This window comes from Athene cunicularia (assembly GCF_003259725.1).
Source record: "Athene cunicularia isolate RWA chromosome 3 unlocalized genomic scaffold, athCun1 chr3_part1, whole genome shotgun sequence".
NCBI lineage: Eukaryota > Metazoa > Chordata > Aves > Strigiformes > Strigidae > Athene > Athene cunicularia.
Genome location: NW_020799097.1, coordinates 43,974,937 through 43,982,186, shown reverse-complemented (window position 1 = coordinate 43,982,186; position 7,250 = coordinate 43,974,937).

Genomic DNA, 7,250 nt, shown 5'->3' with positions numbered 1-7,250 from the left:
GAAATGTTTGAATTAGCTCATAATGTCTGCCAACTTGCAGAGAAAAGAGCTGGTCTTTAAAAGAGAAAAAAAAAAAAGTTTTATTTTTTACAAAATAAAAAATGAAAAGCTGCAGAATAATCTTAAATCATTTTATACTGCACATAAAACTTGAAAATAATGAGAGCTCTTCAATTTAGAAATGATTGGGGTTCTAGGCATACGAATCAGAGAGAGCTGTAAAATTATTAGAACACTACAGCATCTTTCCTAAGCATTTCAATTCAGAGGTGATCAAAGATTCTGGACTTGCAGAGCAATTTACTTGGCATTTGCAGGAAAGCCTCACTCTTTCAAACTGAAGCACTCTTAACAATATGAAGAACTCCAATAATTTTAAATTGTTATATACCATACATGCCTAGAAATCCAATTTAGTCTTTAAATAAAAACATTATAACTTCAGAAGTATGAAGGGCCCACCCACAACATAACAGCAATCTCGCCTTTTCAATTCATATGTCAATTCAGCCTAGCTGTTATTTCTCCCATGCTAGGGTTTTCTGGCATGAGGAATTGCTGAAAACATTAGAGATAAGTATTTGTTTCTTTTAACCCTATCCTTCAGGCTTGCTAATTATCTATGAATTTTTTTCTTAAACCCAGTGAACTTCTGGACAGCCTCAGATTGCAAGCTGATTTGCAAGGTGTAAATGGTATTTCTGAATACTTTTAAATACTGATGATTAAAAACAGAAGACAATGTGTAAGCCACATAAAAGATGCAATATATTCTCAACCAACTTTAATTCATCTGAGTTTAATTTTGTAAATAAGTATATCTATTTTTAATTTAGCTGAGCTTAGGTTTGCAAATAAGTCTATCTATTCTTAAGGGAAACACAAAGTACATTGATTTCTCAAACAATATTGACAGAGCAGGAAAATAAAATTTTAAGTCTAAATTTTTAAAAATTACATCTCAAGTATACATGTAAAAAGTCATGAAATGTCCTCTGAGGAAGAGAGGTCTTGTGTTGACCCAGCAGATTCTCTGCTGCTTCCATGCAAATCGTCCTTCTATGTAAAACAGACTCCTGATACCAGCCAACTTGTGAAGTCTCTTAGTTTCACATCACAGGTAACCACCTTTCCAGTTATACTGGCCATACCAGAAACCCTTCCTGTAGTCCACAAGGTTTCTGAGTGGTCACAGGAGAGCTACTCTTGGTAGAAATTCAAGCTTTCTTTTCCTACAAAAATGTAGGACTGTGTGAGACATATACGAGCCAAACAGTGATATTTCAGGTCTTGGCATTCAGTTCTGACTGTATCATATTCATTTCTAACCAGGTGCTGTAAAGACATCAACACAAGTTTGGATACACCTCGATAATACTGAGGATGACCAGTGCACCAGAAACAAGTAAGTGGAGGGGATTAGTCAGACTAGGTTATCATAAATGTTTCCCTCAGGCTTTAAAACCATGCAGAAGTTGTCTTGTTTCATACAGGAGATGCAGGTGATGCACTGGTGGATGGAAAAGCCCTGGACAGCATCATATACTTCTGTCACAAATGGATAAGATTCACTGCCATTATTTTGGATTTCACCAACTATAAGTAGCTTTTCCAACATGCAGTATGCTAAAATACTTTTAAGTTGGAAGGAACTACCAGAAATCATCTGGTGCAATCCCCAACTCAACAGAAGGAGAACCAACACAGATCAGGTTGCTCAGGATTTTGTACAGTCAAGATCTAAATATCTTCAAGGGTATAGTTTTATAAATCACTAATGCTTCTTTATGTTCTTTATCTTTTAAATTACAGTACTATAATATTAAGAAATCATAGATTATCTATGTGAAAAGTTGATATCCAGGCCTGTTTCTAAGGATAGAACATATCTATGAAATATTAATGTGGTATAAACCAATGAAGGTGCCCTTGAATATTTTTTAGTACTACTGGAGTTTATGTGATCTATGTTAATAAGTCTATTCTGTTCTCCATGGGCTATAGCTTAGCCTCAAGACTTAGTGGATGTGTGACTTAGTGTAAACTTAGTGGAGACTATGATGTTTATAAACCCTTACAAAATGTCACACACACACAAAGTGTTAGTAGATTTCTACCTTGAGCTATGCCAGGCTTACTGTCAGACAGCAAAAGTACTTACAAGTATCCATCTTAATGTTCTCAGACTTATAAAATTAATTTAGGCCATTGTGGTGGAGACTGACACCAGCTAGAAGTATACATTCTCCTTTCTTGAAAACAGAAAACTTCTGAGAATATTTCTTGAAAACACTAAACTTCTGAGAATATTTTAGATAATGAAATCTGAAATACCTGTAACTGGACAAATTTGTGACAAAGCTTGAGGACTAAGCCACAAATGTTGGACACAAAATTGCATATTTCACATGCATCTTAATTATTTCCTACCAGATTTGACCTTTCTTGCCATATTTGCTTTGTGCAAAGTTTGAAAGAAAACTCGTTTTGGAAATGTTAGAAGAGGAACTGTAGTCATGGCTTCTAAAGGGAAACTATATATGTTCAGTGTTAAACACAGATGCAGTCAGAAAAAGAAGAGATATTACCTATAAGCAAATATTTTCCAGTGCCTAAATTCTTTATAATTTAAATTGCAGTCTTAAATGACATTTAAATCTATATAATGTATATATTTCATTTCAGAAAAAAAATATTTTAGATTAGCATAGCATTTAACTTTGACTCTCATCTGTTAAAATAAACTATATGGGAGAGAAATGTGTTATTGTTTCCTGAAGCTATTTTTTGGCAGTGTTCTGTAAGACAAAGTTGCCCAAACAGAAGAGAAAAATAGTTCATGTCATTACAACTATTTTGTGTAATAGCCAGATGCCTACTATTATTTTTGAGTCAAAACCTCAAATGTTCATGACATGACAAAAATCTAGAAGTCTTAATCTGTAGCTAACCTTTCAGCTTCCTCAGTGTTGAAGATTATTGTTCTGCTTTGAGAAGTTTAATCAAGTACTTCAAATTTCCCTTTATGCACACAGCAGCTATCTGAAATCAGCTGCCTTCAGCCTTTCCAGAAGCCTCAGGCCAGGAAGAGAAAAAGGTAAATAATGTCAGAAAAAGTGTCTAAACTCAATAAACTCTACTAATAGCTTAATAGATTTCCATTTAGGATTCACCTCAACCTCTTAATATGTTTTAAAAACTAACCTGCCTAATGTCCTGAAGTTTTAAAACAGAGTAACACATTTTTTAAAATACCATTTTCAATACTAATTTGAGAAGACCTTGAACTAAAAAGAATAGTAATTTTAAAACCATTTACTGTGGGGTTTTTTAAAGGTTTCTGTATACTGAGAACAGAAGGAACAGCCCTGAACAAGGAAAATACCCACCCAAGTCAAAACCAGCAGCTATCAGTTGCTTTTGCTGTAGTTTTCTCCAAAAAAGCCTATTTTCTGTTTATTTTGGTTTGTTTTCACTGCCTGTTAAAGACAGTGGACACAGACTCCCATAATTCAAAAATTCTGAAAGGATTTCACTGAAGCTTCCCAAATAAATTCTCTGATTGCAAACAACATCCATGAATAGTTACAATTTCAGATCGAAGACTGAGGGCTTCACTCAGTTACGAATGTACAGCAACAGGAGCTTATGACACAAACCCTTCTGGTAATCCAACCATGGAGGACTTCAGCAGCTGTCATCAGTAAAGACTGTGTTATACTGTTCCTTAACAGTATGTGTAGGATTTTGATTTGCTATAAAAGAAGTATGGTCCTGCTCGTAGGGGACTTCCTCCAAAATAAGATCACATTCTCCTACCTCTTTCATTGAGTACTTCTTTCCACTTAGTTCTGTTAAACAAACATTAAATTGAAACCAACAACATTTTTTCATTCTTCCAGATAGATAACACCGGAAAAAAACCCACAAATGCCAAACTATGAATGCTTAGGACCAAGGAGGGCATTAACTTGAAGGTGAATACTCATATGGATATGGAAGCACTTAGAAAGTATTTGCATGCATATCTACAGTGATCACTCCAAACCATCACAAAGTACAGTTGGTTTTGTAAACTGACTTGCATTCTACCAACAAACCAAATACAGAGTGCCTATTTTTCAGGCCTTCTTCCAAGCCCTTAAAACTAGAAGTAGATTATATTTCTATGATAGAAACTTTTTCATAACTCAACATACATATTTTATTTTATAACTGATTATATTTATTTCAATTCTATTTGCAGTGGGATTTATCTCCCCTGATTTTAGCTATCTGAAGGCTTGACGACAAACTCAGTGAGAGTTCAAGACACCTGCAACAACGTATTTACACATAGGCATTTACAGACACACTGAATAGCCCCTGAACTGTGGGGCTTGGTTCAGTTGACCACATGTTGGTATCTAATGCCATTTGACATGTCCTGGGGTATCCAAAATGAATCTCACAGGTCCATAAAAATGACACAAGACATGCAGGACACCTACTTCCAGAGTGGGCCATTTCACAGCATCTCAGATACCACCAGACCCTGTGAGAAGGCAGCTGAACCAGGCCCCTCACCAAAACAGTCAGACATGTTCAGAAAAGAATTCAACACCAGGTTTGATATCTGCATTATGGTGAGCTGAATGGCTCTCTAGGCCCTAGTGACAATACATCCAGTGACTTAATGACAGCCTAACACCTAGCACCTATGTCAACAGCATCATGACAAACCTAACTGTAGCAGGATTTAGGAACCTTAATTGTAAATATCTGTGATTGGGAGCTGAAACTTGCTGTAGTTGTCTAGGTTCCTTTTTCTGTTATGACAAATATTAAACCTACCTAAAGGATAATTCAGTCTATCTGAAAACTTAAGTCTAAGATAGGTGGAAGAATCTACCTCTTGGAAGTATTCTCCCTCCTACCCAATGATTTTAAGTCGGACTGAGATAACGGCCATAAACCAATGGAGTGTAAACCATTTGACCTTACTCATACTGACTCCAAATGTTGCAAATTAAATTTTGAGGTAGAATCTTACAATGATCATTTACATATTTTTAAATGTTTCAATTACTTTTAATACACCTGGATAGCAGTGGCACACTTAAGAAACTGATATACAGCTCCCCTTCATTGTACAGTAATTATTCTGGCACCTTTAAAGTTTGATGTCACCAAAATTGGACTGCATTTAACATGAATCCTTTTTTCACTCTGTTTTTCTTTAACCACATGGATAGTTTATATAGATTTTTCATTAACCTTTTTGATAAAATAAACAAATTTTTCTTGTCTGCTGACAGTAAAGCTTAATTTTTCTATCTGTTTAAAATACCATTCTTTAATAACTCCTACAAATCCAGATCGCTAATTTGGTTATTTCAGAAATATAAAAGCATACATATATTGGATTTAAAAATTATAAACAACAAAGGATCCATGTAATTTAAAAACCCTAAATAATAATTCAAAAGACCTGATTCAATAAATTACTCCAATATGAACTTGCACGCAAAATTTCAGCACAACTGAATTTGTTTCAGTTCATAAATATGTACAAATTAAAGACTTTGTCCACTTTAGCCCACAACACTTAACCCCCAGAATTATTTCACAGAACATAATTCTAAACCAAAATACAGCCCTTATTCAAAAGCAGATTTCTTGAAAAAAATACTGATCTTTCATTTCACTTCCCTGCTTTACTTTTTTTCAGGCTTAATGCTTTTTCTTCACCTTCTCTGTTCTTATTCTTTTGTCCACTACTCTTAATTTTTCAGTGTTTTTAAGGGCAGGAAGAAAAGAGTGATGGTCAAGGCAGAGATAAGAAGGAAGGAGATTTTCTTAAAAGATTGAAAAAAACCCTAAAATAAGGCTGCAGATTTCCACAAGTATGGTCTTCACAAGATGAGGTCTTCCTCAGTAAATAAATATCCCTTAAGACATGAGCAATGAAAATTGCTTCATATTTTAAGTGGCAAATGTACTCCTCTCTTTACCAGATCCAGCCATCAGATAACAGAAATTTGAAAAAGAAAGGGGTTGTGCTTTGGTTGGACCATCAGGAGAGGAGGGGTTCAGGATGGAGATGAACTGAGGATGGTTTTCCGCACATCCACTTCCACTCACTGCTGAGGCTGTTGAATGCTTCCTCCGCTCTCACCCACCAGAACTACACAGGCAAACTGATGCCAGTAGGAGTATCCCCCCACTGTATAAAGTCATCAGCTTAAACTAAGGCTTCGTGTGGCGAGTCTTTTCACTTCTTAAAGGACTAAATTCCTCTTGAGTGTGGAATTCATGACAGACTAGGAGAAATTTCTCTGGATTTAAAACATCAAATTTTGTTGAATCTGGTCTCAGTATATGTTTGCACAAATTTAGTTCAAGTTGAAGGATCTTAAACCAGAAAAAAAAAAGTGCGTATTTCTCCTTGATAGTAGATGATTCGTTCAACAAATTTACTAAACTGGATGATAAACTAGATGCTAAACTGACTGATGATCCATATACGGCCACTCCCTACATTTCAAGGACGTGATCTTAAGGTACTCAGAGATTTTGGGCAAGATATTCCACATCTGTGAATAAAGAAAATCTCAGAGGGTATAATATTGCCAGATTTGACTTAATTTCCTTCCCCACCAGCCACTCTACCTTGTACAAATGTAGGAAGAAACATCCCCGGAATGTAAAAAAGTACGGAAGACCCTGGGTGCTGAAGTGGTTTAATAACCACTTAACCAGAGGGCATAACCAGTGCTCTCTGGTTTAACAGGTGATGTGAGATCAATGTGAACCAACAGAGCAGCAATTTGACTTGCACGGTGGGTGGTGGCTGGGAAGCCAGGAGCCCTCTCCCCGACACCAGCAGCCCCTGTGATCCATCTGGCACACTGGAATTGTGTGAGCTAACTCAAGGCAAGCAGCACTCAGTTTGGTTTGGTTCTGAAGGTCATCACAGACCCACGAACAAACCCAAGAATCACCCAGAGTTTGTGACTTTTCTGCTGCAACCACCAGACCCTCACAGTCCGAGAGGTATAAAGAGTGAGAAAGGCTCGAGGGAAGGGCTCCTCAAGTTCTTGTGACGGAGCCGGCAGAACCATTTCAAGCAAGTTTCACCAAGCCTGCAACACACGTTTGAAAAAATACTTAATCTTCTCCCCAATAAAACAAGCAATAAAACGTCGAGGTTCACGGTAGAGGGTGGCTTTTTGTCCAGTGGATTTTTTTTTTTTTTTTTTTTTTTTTTT